The 11140-nt window shown below is 35.3% G+C and overlaps 2 long non-coding RNA genes across 2 annotated transcripts; one reads left to right on the top strand and one right to left on the bottom strand.

Moving 5' to 3' along the window:
• Positions 1–969: 969 nt before the first annotated feature.
• LOC147940141 (uncharacterized) lies at positions 970–10134 on the bottom strand. The gene is made up of 5 exons (XR_015564642.1): positions 10003–10134; positions 9519–9598; positions 1582–1663; positions 1405–1481; positions 970–1180 (listed from the first exon to the last, which is right to left on the bottom strand). It is a non-coding gene; the product is annotated as an uncharacterized LOC147940141 (long non-coding RNA).
• Positions 7719–8550, top strand: LOC147940142 (uncharacterized). The gene is made up of 2 exons (XR_015564643.1): positions 7719–8049; positions 8149–8550. It is a non-coding gene; the product is annotated as an uncharacterized LOC147940142 (long non-coding RNA).
• Positions 10135–11140: the final 1006 nt, after the last annotated feature.

The raw sequence follows: 11140 nt of genomic DNA, 5'->3' as shown, positions 1-11140 counted from the left end.
TAATCATCTCTTCATGAGCAAACAAAACCTAACGTCTATAAGCATCTCCCGACCGGAACTACCTCCCATGGTTCGCGTAAAACATCGCAATGTCCTACCAACCACCATATTCCTTCACCAGAATATCACCACCACCATGACCACTCTTTAGGCCAACTCTAAAACATCTCAACCAATCAGGTGTTTACACACGCCCTTTCCAAAAAAATAGACAAGCTCTAACTATTCATAGAACTTTCTATTTGTTTGCAACCGCACTTTCCATAAAAAGGTAAGCTTTAACAATTCATAAAACTTCCCATTTTTAGAACCCGCATATTCTCTTAGCACCAGGACATCACCAATCAAAAATCCTTAAGTACTGATCATCTCATCTGTGACCACTCTTCAGGTCAACCTCTAAACATTCCCGCCACTCCGGGCATTTCACACCCCCTTTCTAAAAATAGACAAGTCATAACTATTCATAGAACTTTCCATATTAGAAACTTTCTATTTATGGAAACTTTCCATTTTAATAATCGCATAATCATTCAACCCACTATACATCAGGATTCCATAAGAACTAATCATCTTATTCAATCCTCTCCCACCAGCATTTTCCAAAAAAAATCTGTAATACGGTCCATTGGGCCTGAGCAACCTACTGCCACACTCACAACACACGTTGAAGTGGCACCCACACTAGCCACACTCTCATACCCCCTCTTGACCTGCATGAAAATTCCTGACTTGCTATCCCGTGGCACTCCAAGCCACTCCAATTAAGTAAGTTCCCGACTTAAGTTCTCGAACACCGAACAATTTCTTTCCTACTTGATCACTTCTGAATCAAATATCTCAACAACATCACTGTGCTTTTTCTATAGACCTTACCACGTCTAAACGACCTAGACAAGTCTATAACTATTATAGAGTTTGTCCTAGAACCATATATGCTCTGATACCAAAATGAAACAACCCGACCCGTTTTTTAATAATAATAATATAATTAAATATCCCATAATATTTAATTACAACCCAAACAATAAACCAACATCTACAACTCCAATTAACATAAACCAACCATTAACATGCAACAGAAACATATAAACCTAACTAACATAATCACAACACAACAATTGAGACCCTAGATCATCCTCCTCCTCATCGCCATGATTCCACGCTACACGTTCATTACCTGCACCACAAACACAATGAGATGCGTGAGTATTACCAGAAATACTCAGTGAGGCGATCCTCCCATCTACGAGCTATACACATAAGCAAATCAAGAGTAAAACCACAAAAAAAACATAACAAACCATTCATTGAACATGTCACCCAATAACACATTCACCACACCTACATATCATCAAGTCATACAACCCAATCGCTCAGATAAGCTCATGGTCACACACTCACCTTATCAAAGTGATTCACAAAAACAACTACAGCCAGAAAAGAGGTTCTCCTTCCGTCTGCAACAGCCTAGCAACGTCCTACAACAAGTTACACAACCAAAAGCAATCTTGAAGTAAACTGGACAGAAACATCAGAAAAGAACAGTTTCAAAGACAAAACCCTAAAATAAATACCAACCGTTAACTATCAAATCCCTCCGGTGAAAAGATAGCCCTAGAAGTCACAAAGCTTCCCAGAAAATTTCGTGCCGATCAGAAACCTGCCGAAACCACAATCTCAGTTACAATGCTCGATGGTCCCAACTCGCGTATGAGAAAACGTGTCTCACAAAACTGACAATAACTCATCGAATTTACATCCAAATTCACTTCTGTAAAAAGGAGAATGACTATGGAAGGCTTCGGAATAACTTTACCAAATTTCGTTACCTTTGATTACGATTTAATATATCAAAACCGTTTCCTCCCAAATCCTAACGATTATGCTTCTTTGCCTAACACACTAAAATCTAACCTCTCATTCTCACACCTCTTCTCACAAACAAGTTCTCTTTTTTCTCTCTGCAAGAACGACCACAACCCCAAAAAAGAGTAGAGAAGCATGAGTTATAGAGAAATTTAGGATTCCTTGGTTTAATTAAATTGAACCAAAATTTATCTAAACTAATACTAAACCGATTCCATCAAGTTTCTGATATAAACTCCAATATTTCATTATTTTCTGGGACACGAGCGTTACACGTAGCCACAAAGTTTCTGAAAAAGATTATAGCATAAGACTGAACCACCACTACTTTAGATCCCCACCGCACCAAAACAAACCGAAGTTCACGAGACGGTCCACATCCAAAGTTTTCATCACCGATGATGATCAAGTACTTGGTCTTCTTCTCACCCAAATGAACGAATTGTTCCTTGTAAGCAGCTGGGAGACCAACTAATTGGTTCAAAACTGAGACAAGTGGTAATCGGATTGGATCAGATCGAGAGTTTGTTTGGAGTCGTAGAAAAAGTTCCTGCGTGTGATTGCCAATTGAATCACCACCGTTGTTGATTTTGTAAGGAGCATCGTCGGGTCTAGATATAGTGATGGTCTTGGAACGACCATTGTTGTCGATCTCGATCTCTAACTCGACAGATTATAACTCACCGGAGATGATGGTGTTGGTGTTTATAATATAGTTAACATATATTATAAAGTTTACGTAAGCACCGGTTGATAGAAGAGATGCATCCATTGGTTTAAGTAACTCTTGGTTTAAGCATCTCTTGGTTTAAGCATCTCTTGGTTTAATATATAAAGACGAGAAGTTGTCGAGAACAGAGTAGCAGAGAGAGAAACAATACGAGAGAACCACAAACAAGAGAAACAGAGATTGAACTTGATTCAATCTTCTTCTTCTCTAAAATCATTTTCTGGAAATCTCAGAGTAGGTTTGCTAGGGTCTTTGTAAGGTGTCAATACAGAGATCGATAGTTGTATCCTGCAAGATAGACACCCACTAAAGCTACTTACACCATAGTAGGGGTGAAATTCTGTCTTAGGAGATTGCGTTCTGCAAGCCTCTATCAACATACGTTTCAGTCTCGTAAGAAGGAAAGAATCATCAAGTAAGTTTCTGGTTTGTAACAAGTGTAAACTGTATTTGTTCTATTCTATAAAGAAGACGTAGTTGGATACATATGATCTGATCTGCATCTATATTCTAGGAATAACAATCTAAGGCAAAATTTCATTTCTTCTTTGTTGTTTTGGAATTGATAGATGGATCAATTTGCTGCAGTTGTGAAGAATCACATTGAGAAACCTTTTGTGTTCCGAGGAGTGGATTTCAAGAGATGGCAGCAAAAGATGTTGTTTTATCTAACAACATTGAATCTGGCACAATACGTGACTTTAGAAGCACCGGAACCACCGGTTGAAGGTGACATTTCAGATGAAATCATCAAGGCATCAGAGGCATGGACACAAAACGAGTTTTTGTGCAAGAATTATTTTCTTAATGCCTTGGATGATTCTCTCTATGACGTTTATCACATTTTCCAAAGCCCAAAACAATTGTGGGAATCATTGGAGAAGAAGTACAAGTCTGAAGTTGCAAGTGCCAAGAAATTCATTGTTGGAAAGTTTCTGAATTTTAAGATGAGTGACACCATCCCAGTGGTGAAACAAGTTGAAGAAATTCAAGTAACTGCTCATGAATTGAAGGATGAGGGTATGGGGCTGAATGAAACTTTTCTGGTTGCATCCATTATTGAAAAATTGCCACCAACTTGGAAAGTTTTGAAGACCCACCTGAAACACATTCATGAAGATATGAGTCTTGAGCAGTTAATTATGAAACTTCGAGTCGAAGAAGAAAACCGCAAGAACGAGAAATCTGAGTTCTCGTCGATGGAAGCAAAGGCCAATGTAGTTGAGGGAAACAGTTCCAAGTTCAAGGGCTTTAAGAAGAACAAAAACGTTAAGAGAACGTTCATTCCACCAAAGGATTCTAACTTCAAGAAGAAGCCACAAGGTGCTTGTTGGGTGTGTGGAAAACCTGGCCATAGAGCTAAGGACTGTCGCCATAAGAAAGAAGGGACATCATGTGGAGACGCCAATAATGCAAACCTTGTCGAAGATCAGTTCGTTGCGGTCGTTTCCGAAGCAAACATGATGACAAACTCTAATGATTGGTGGGTTGACACTGGTGCAACAAAGCATGTGTGCTCCGACGTTAGTATGTTCACAACGTACGAACACGGTTCGGGTGGAGAAAAGCTGTATATGGGAAACGCAAGCACATCAACGATTGAAGGAAAAGGCAAAGTGGTCTTGAAACTTACATCTAGGAAGGAACTTGCACTCACCAATGTGCTCCATGTTCCTGAGATTCGAAAGAATCTGATTTCTGGTTCACTTCTTAGCAACAAAGGTTTTAAGATTGTATTTGAATCTGATAAGGTTGTACTCACTAAAGGTGTGATGTATGTCGGAAAAGGCTATCTCTGTGATGGTCTTTTCAAACTGATTGTTGTACCAATCATTAATAAAAATGCAGGCAGTAGCTCTGCTTCTATTTACTTGCTTGATTCAAGTGACTTATGGCATGCAAGAATGGGTCATGTTAATTATCGTTCTTTACATAAAATGATAAATTTAGGATTGTTACCAAAACACAATCTTAATAAATTAAATAGAAGCAAATGTGAAGTTTGTGTGGAATCTAAGTATTCAAGACACTCTTACAAATCTGTGGAAAAATCAAACGTGTTACTTGGTTTGATACATAGTGACTTGTGTGATTTTCTATCTACACCAAGTCGTGGAAGAAAGAATTATTATATTTCTTTCAATGATGATTATAGTAAGTTTTGTCATATCTATTTGATTGATACTAAAGATGAGGCTTTTAATATTTTTAAGAAATATAAAGCTGAGGTTGAAAATCAATTAGATAAGAGAATAAAGATTCTTAGGTCTGATCGTGGTGGAGAATACAAGTCAAATGAATTCTCAGATTTTTGTTCTACACATGTAATCATTCATCAAACTACATCTCCTTATACTCCAATGCAAAACGGAGAGGCTGAGAGGAAAAATAGAACACTAAAAAAGATGATGAATTCCATGTTAAACAATTCAGGTGCACCACGTAATTTATGGGGTGAAGCTATTCTGACAGCAAATTCAATATTGAATAAAATTCCTCATAAAAAGAGTGATAAAACTCCATATGAATTATGGAAGAATAAGATTCCTTCATATAAAACTATGAAAGTGTGGGGTTGTCTTGCAAAGGTTCAAGTACCTTTACCAAAAAGAACTGTTATTGGGCCAAAGACGGTGGATTCTGTCTACATCGGTCGTGCAGAAAACAGCGCAGCTTATAGATTTTTAGTTTTTAAATCTGATAATGCTGAAGTAAAGGTAAATACAATCATTGAATCAAATGAGGCAGAGTTCTATGAGGATGTGTTTCCATACAAAGACTCTATAAAAACAAGTACTAAACGGGTACGTGAGAATGATGAAAGTGCCTCAAAGGTTCAAGAAAAAGAAAATGAACCAAGAAGAAGTAAAAGATGAAGAATTGCTAAAGATTTTGGTACAGATTTTATGACATATTTGAGTGAATATGAACCTCAAACGTATAAAGCTGCTATTAAATCATCAGAAGCACTTTATTGGAAAGAGGCAATTCAAAGTGAAGTTGATTCCATTTTGAGTAATCATAAATGGGAATTGGTTGATTTACCACCTGGTAATAAACTAATTGGACATAAATGGATTTTTACTAAGAAGTTGAGACCGGATGGTACGATTGAGAAATATAAAGCAAGACTAGTGGCAAAAGGATTTCGTCAAAAGGAAGGTCTTGATTTCTTTGATACATATTCTCCGGTGTCTAGAATCACTTCAATCAGATTGCTAATGATGTTAAAACAGCTTTCCTAAATGGTGAACTAGATGAAGAAATATATATGGAACAACCCGAAGGCTTTATAGTCAAAGGGCAAGAGAAGAAAGTTTGTAAGCTTAAGAAGTCTTTGTATGGACTTAAGCAAGCACCAAAACAGTGGCATGAGAAGTTTGACAACACAATGAGGTCGTTTGGTTTTACAATAAATGAGTGTGACAAGTGTGTACATTAAGCAAACCAAAATTGATATGATCATTGTATGTCTATATGTGGATGATATGTTGATAATGGGAACAAGTAAAGACATTATCAATGCCACAAAGAAGATGTTGAGTGAAAGTTTCGAAATGAAAGACATGGGATTGGCTGACATAATTCTTGGGATTAGAATTAAACGAGAACCAAATGGTTACTCGCTTACTCAGTCTCATTATGTGGAGAAAGTTCTAAAGAAATTTGGTCACTTTGATGATAGACCGGTAGTTACTCCGTTTGATCCAACATGCAAGCTGTCAAAGAAAGTGTGTCGCAGTTACAATACACACAAATCGTTGGAAGCCTCATGTACATTACAAATTGTACAAGGCCAGATTTGGCTTATTCTTTGAGTCGATTAAGTTGATATTCAAGTAATCCAAATAGAGATCACTGACATGCTTTGGTTAGAGTATTGAGATACTTAAAGCACACAATTAATTATGGTCTATATTTCACGAAATTTCCTTCTGTATTAGAAGGATATAGTGATGCTAATTGGATCTCTGGAAGTACAAATAGCAAATCCACAAGTGGTTATGTGTTTGCACTTGGTGGTGGTGCTGTGTCTTGGAAATCATCTAAACAAACATGTATTGCACGCTCTACAATGGAGTCCGAGTTTATCGCATTAGATAAAGCTGCGGAAGAAGCTGAATGGCTTAGAAATTTTATTGAAGATATTCCCTTCTGGCCAAAGCCCGTAACTGCACTATGTATCCATTGTGATAGTATGACTGCCTTAAATAGAGGGAAAAATAAAATTTACAATGGCAAATCAAGGCACATACGTCGGAGACATGCTACAATACGACAATTGCTTTCCAATGGGGTGATAGCATTGGATTATATTAGATCAAAGGAAAACTTGGCTGATCCTTTGACTAAAGGCCTACCGAAAGAGCAAGTCGTATTCACTTCGAGGGGAATGGGTTTAAAGCCAACACAATGAGTCATCACTTGGTGGAAACCTTACCTAGCAACATTGGAGATCCCATGGTTTAGGTTCAAGAGGTGAACTGGCTGAGGAAGATTCAAGAGAAGAATACACATTTCTAATTCCTATGAAGTAATTTGTATTTCCATTGAAGATTAAAGGGATGAATATTTTATTCTTAATAATATTAATATCTTTTCTAAAAAGTGGAATAGAATGGACTATTCTTAATTAATGTTACCTATATGAGAGTCGGTGTCGTGGTCGCACCTATGAGAATTGATATGGCTAAATTCTCTAGAGCTCTCACGAAGCTGGGATTTGTTCAGGACCAAAATGAACACAACCGTATAGACTTGAAATGAGCTGATGATATATGTGTTTCACTTGTTGTCTCGGTTTGCTATGAAACGTGGTTAGTTCAAGACAAGGGTTCACTACCTACAAAGTTAATCCGATAAGTGTTTACTAGGAAAGGTTCAAGTCCAAAAGACACCTTCACCGATGCATATTGATTCTATTTTCTCAGAAATTGTTGAAACTTATTTTCTATTCAAATGTGGGGTATTGTTGAGTTTGAATAAGAAAATGTGGGGTATTGTTGGTGGTTATAATATAGTTAACATATATTATAAAGTTTACGTAAGCATCGGTTGATAGAAGAGATGCATCCATTGGTTTAAGTAACTCTTGGTTTAAGCATCTCTTGCTTTAAGCATCTCTTGGTTTAATATATAAAGACGAGAAGTTGTCGAGAACAGAGTAGCAGAGAGAGAAACAATACGAGAGAACCACAAACAAGAGAAACAGAGATTGAACTTGATTCAATCTTCTTCTTCTCTAAAATCATTTTCTGGAAATCTCAGAGTAGGTTTGCTAGGGTCTTTGTAAGGTGTCAATACAGAGATCGATAGTTGTATCCTGCAAGATAGACACCCACTAAAGCTACTTACACCATAGTAGGGGTGAAATTCTGTCTTAGGAGATTGCGTTCTGCAAGCCTCTATCAACATACGTTTCAGTCTCGTAAGAAAGAAAGAATCATCAAGTAAGTTTCTGGTTTGTAACAAGTGTAAACTGTATTTGTTCTGTTCTATAAAGAAGACGTAGTTGGATACGTATGATCTGATCTGCATCTATATTCTAGGAATAACAGATGGAGCCATCAGAGATTTCAAAAGAGAGACTGGAACCGTCAAAGAGCCCATCGGAGACGATAACGCACAACGACGAAGACGGTAGAGAGATTGCAAAATCGTCATTTATTTTGATATTTTCTAATATAATTATATCTTAATATTCACAAATGGTATTTTTGTAATATTTTAGAGGATGTGCTAGTATAGGGTATTTCTCTTATTCACTATATATTCTTATCCCAAAAAAAAAAGTAGTAGAGTAAAATGTAAACTAAAAATAAAATAGTAATGTAAAGCTATAAAAATTGTAAAAATAAAATATATTTTTACAATACTAGAAAAGAACGTTTTCCTTTTCAAATGGGTATTTATCATTATTTTTAGTATATAACACTAATCAAAATTTAAATTGTATAAGATAAAATATATTTAATATCTGTAGCCAAATTATTTTAATTCAAGCTAAATATATTATTTTATATTTGATTAAATATTTTAATTAGTCCCATAGTCTAATAGGAATTCATATTAAAACCACGGTTATGAGATGGAAAATCATATATGCGACAAGACATACCACTTTTCTTTTACTATTTTTTGTCTCGAACTAGAAATATCACATTTTTCTATTCTTTTTTTTTTTTTGTTTAAATAGTTATCTTTACATAGAACAAAACAAGTATGATAATTTTTTGTCTATCCCGAATTAAAAACTAATTGAATATTAAACTATTATGAGTGTGGATTATGAATAACATTCCTAAAAATATGTTTACATAGTTAACTCCAGATATACGCAATATATGATGAACATGACAACAAACTTAATTTTTGAAATCAACCCCGCACATAACTTCAAATTTTACCTAATAGTCTTTTGGCAAGGTAACTATTCTCTTTTTTAAACTTTTATGCATATTGAATAAATCTATAGTTTAAAATTCCTGCGTTTTTGCAAATTTAATATATATTTAAACTTTTATTATAATAGTAGGATTGTTACAATCGATGAAAAAACTATCGAGGATGGTGTAGAGGAAAAATTATTGCACATGAACTTTTTTTGGAAGGAGTATCGTGGAAACTTTTCCTTAATGAGCAATGATTTATCTTTAAACTTAGGATTTTGTTGTTAGTAATTTAGTATATGGTTTTTGTATGTTTGAACTGTATCAGTCCTGGGTTTAGTCTCAAAATATTTTCCGTACTATTAAAATTTTTTCCTTTGTATAAAATAAAAAAGAAAAACTTTTGTAACATTTTTCGAATTGGTAATAGAAACTACTTATTGTAAATAACACACATTCAAACCTAAACTACAGAAAAGAAAAAGCAGAAAACAAAAAATTGAGCTAGATATAAAACTTGAATAACTTACCAAGATATAGTATAGATTTCTTCTATACTCCACTTCGATTGTATGGGTTGACATCATCTTATTCAAACACTGGAATTATCCTAAAAATAAAACAAATTTGACATTAGCCTTCATTGAAATTAAAAATACAGCCATTGTTAAACACAAAATTGATTATGTTTCTTATCTTTGAGTTCATCTTCCTCAATTGTTTTCATTATTGTCGAATTCAATAACACCCATATTAACAAGCGAAGCTGAAAAGTAAGTAATGTAAATAGAAACTTCAATATAAACTATAACATTTATTCGATGTGAACAATAACAAAAAATTAAAACTATTTTCTAAAAAAGATTCAAACATGTAGATCAAGACCCATACACGATTCAATACCATGAAGATCCACACTAAAGCTAAATTCATAAATAAAAGAACATGTAAATGATAAATTAGAAAAAATCTGAACTATAAGACGAAAATTTAAATAAGAGATCCAACTATTACCTTAGTCATCCATACAATCGATTTAGATAATCCAAAAAAACAGATTGATGATGGAGCTTTAATTGGGTTTTCAGACTGGAAATTTGGATTTGGCAGAGAGATTATCGGCTGAATCATATCAATTTGGTGGAATTGATTTTTTTGTTTATGAGACAACTCTCTATATTTGTCGTTTCGTCTTTTTTCTTTGTTTTTGTCTTGTTTTTCCCAAACAAATAAATGTTTGTACCCGATGGGATGATAATGACCCATATGTTTATAGAAATGACCCATTTACACTATTAATTTGGACTTCAATATATATGGTCCATTTTTTTTTGGCATTTATACATATTGGATTACATCATATTTAACTTCATTAAAATTAAAAATATAAAGTTTATAAATATTTTTTAAAAATTTCCCCTGGATGTATGTGCAGGTCGATCACTAGTTAGATCAAAAGAAAAAATGTGTCGGTCGAAACCAGGTTGTCAGTATTGGTCGACACCAGGTTGTTAGTGTCGATCGACACTAGTATGGTGTCAGTCGACAGCAACCTTCGTAGAGTTTGTGTCGGTCGACACCGACTTTCAGCGGACGACTATTACTTGTTTTCCTGGTTTGATTGTATTTGTTTGATGATTGTTGGACATTGGATTCTCAAATACTTATGTGTAGAGTCCAGTAGATGGGAGAATTGTCTCACTGAGTGTTTATGACAATACTCATGCATCTCAATTTGTATTTGTGGTGCAGGTAAAGGCAAAATGTGATCGTGAAATCAAGACAATGAAGAGGAGAATGTTCTAGTGGCTCGATTGGTTGTTGTCTGGCTTCTATAGGTTGCTAGAGTTGAGGCCTTAGAATGTTGTTATAACATCCCCGAACCAAAATTGTGGATTTTGGGGATGGGTGTCGATCGACACCAAAGGTAGTGTCGGTCGACACCAGCAATTTCTAGTTCGACCATATTGTTTTAAATCATCAAAATTAGGATTGGCTTGGTTTGGGAAGCCCTAAACAGAAGTATTAAAGGGAGAGGTCGACTTGAGGTTGAGTAGTCTCAGGCTGGGTGACATTCCGGGAAATGATTGTCGGAATTGTGCGAGTGAGGATAAAATACATTGAAAGATCATGTGGTGATTTGTAGGGACGG

Source organism: Camelina sativa, chromosome 8, assembly GCF_030686135.1.
Source record: "Camelina sativa cultivar CO46 ecotype springtype chromosome 8, ASM3068613v1".
NCBI lineage: Eukaryota > Viridiplantae > Streptophyta > Magnoliopsida > Brassicales > Brassicaceae > Camelina > Camelina sativa.
Note: the sequence above shows the minus strand (reverse complement) of the source record. Positions and strands in the feature narration are given on the sequence as shown.